A 2,286-nucleotide genomic window follows, 5' to 3' on the forward strand; every position below is an offset into this window, starting at 1 on the left:
AGGCTTGCTAGTGGTGATGCTCCTGCTTGCAACTACACTATCAATGGGCATGAATACACAAAGGGGTATTATCTTGCAGATGGTATATACCCTCCTTGTTGCACATTTGTCAAAAGCATCAAAGAACCCAAAACTAAAAAGCAATGTGAATTTGCAAGGGTGCAAGAGGCAGCCCGAAAAGACATTGAAAGAGAATTCGGTGTTTTGCAATCTAGGTTTGCCATTGTCCGTGGTCCTGCTCGTTTTTGGGATAAGAAAACCTTGAAAAATATCATGACATGCTGTGTTATCTTGCACAATATGATTCTTGAAGATGAGAGAGGAATGAACTTGGAATTCTTCTATGACAATGTGGGTAGTCGTGTCAAACCAGCTAGAGACCCTAACCGCATTAGAGCTTTTCTTCAAACATACAAGGAGATTGAAAATGCAAACACTCACTTTCAACTTCAGGAGGATCTCATTGAGCACCATTGGCAAAGGGCTGGACAATGACTCATTTTTGTATTCATTTGTATTTGTATTTGTATTCATGACAAGTTTTGTATTGCATTATTTAAGTTTGCTACGGTGATTTGAATAATTATTTGTAATGTGGATGATTATTGTATTATGTTTGATTTGAATAATTTAGTTTTGCTTTTGATTGTTGTATTATGTTGGATTTGATATTTGCGGGCCAATGAGATGCGGGATGCAGCGGCGCAAAGAGCAGACCCTGCAAAGCCGACCCGTAAAAAAGCATATTCCGAGAATATGCTTTTTTATGGGTCTGTTTGAGGGGTCTGCATGTGTGGCTGTCCGCGCCGGCCCGCAAAAATGGTTTTGCGCGATTAACAAATCAAACCATTAATGCAATTAATTACTAGATTGCTAATTGTGGGTGCAAGTTAATTTGGTTCATTTAAATAAGGATTTTTCACACGGAATCAATATTAAAACCAAGCCATTAATGCAATTAATTCATTAGCCATACATTTAATTAGCCCCGTAGATAAATGGAAGTAGAAGTTTATTCTAATTTGACGGGCAATTAATTAATTAGGTAGGTAATTAATACAGCCTTCTGATATTAGGCATGTAGTTAATTTATCCCGCAATTAATTAACTAGGCAAACACTCAAGCGTGTTCAACAATTTGAAAGCGCTCGATGGTGAGGATGGCCAGCAGGCTCTCACCGACTGTCAGTGGTTTTCGGCGACATCACCGACCAGTGCTTTCGAATATGGACAAACGGCCACCACGCACTTTCGATGTGTGCAACCAAGCGGTCGGTAAGATTGATGATGACCATGCTGTGTAGGACGTCCATACGCTCACAGTTGCCAAACATTCATAGGTGAGGTCAACACGCACTCGAGGATGGTACATCTCCAACGTATCTATAATTTATGAAGTATTCATGCTATTATATTATCATTCTTGGATGTTTTACAATCATTTTATAGCAACTTTATATCATTTTTCGGGACTAACCTATTGACCCAGTGCCCAGTGCCAGTTGCTGTTTTTTGCTTGTTTTTTACATCATAGGAAATCAATATCAAACGAAGTCCAAACACCGTGAAACTTTTTGTGGATTTTTTATGGACCAGAAGACTCCCGATGGGCCAGAGCAGCACCTGGGGGTGCCCCGAGGGGGGCACAACCTACTAGGGCAAGCCTGGGGGCCCAGGCGTGATGTCTACTACGCAACCTTCTTCTTGTAGACGTTGTTGGGCCTCCAAGTGCAAAGGTTTGTAGGACAGTAGCAATTTTCCCTCAAGTGGATGACCTAAGGTTTATCAATCCGTGGGAGGCGTAGGATGAAGATGGTCTCTCTCAAATAACCCTGCAACCAAATAACAAAGAGTCTCTTGTGTCCCCAACACACCCAATACAATGGTAAATTGTATAGGTGCTCTAGTTTGGCGAAGAGATGGTGATACAAGTGCAATATGGATGGTAGATATATGTTTTTGTAATCTGAAAATATAAATACAGCAAGGTAACTAGTAACAAAAGTGAGCGAAAACGGTATTGCAATGCTTAGAAACAAGGCCTAGGGTTCATACTTTCACTAGTGCAAGTTCTCTCAACAATGATAACATAATTAGATCATATAACAACCCTCAACATGCAACAAAGAGTCACTCCAAAGTCACTAATAGCGGAGAACAAACGAAGAGATTATTGTAGGGTATGAAACCACCTCAAAGTTATTCTTTCTGATCGATCTATTGGGCTATTCCTATAAGTGTCACAAACAGCCCTAGAGTTTGTACTAAAATAACACCTTAAGACAC

This window comes from Aegilops tauschii, chromosome 6, assembly GCF_002575655.3.
Source record: "Aegilops tauschii subsp. strangulata cultivar AL8/78 chromosome 6, Aet v6.0, whole genome shotgun sequence".
In the NCBI taxonomy this organism is placed as follows: domain Eukaryota; kingdom Viridiplantae; phylum Streptophyta; class Magnoliopsida; order Poales; family Poaceae; genus Aegilops; species Aegilops tauschii.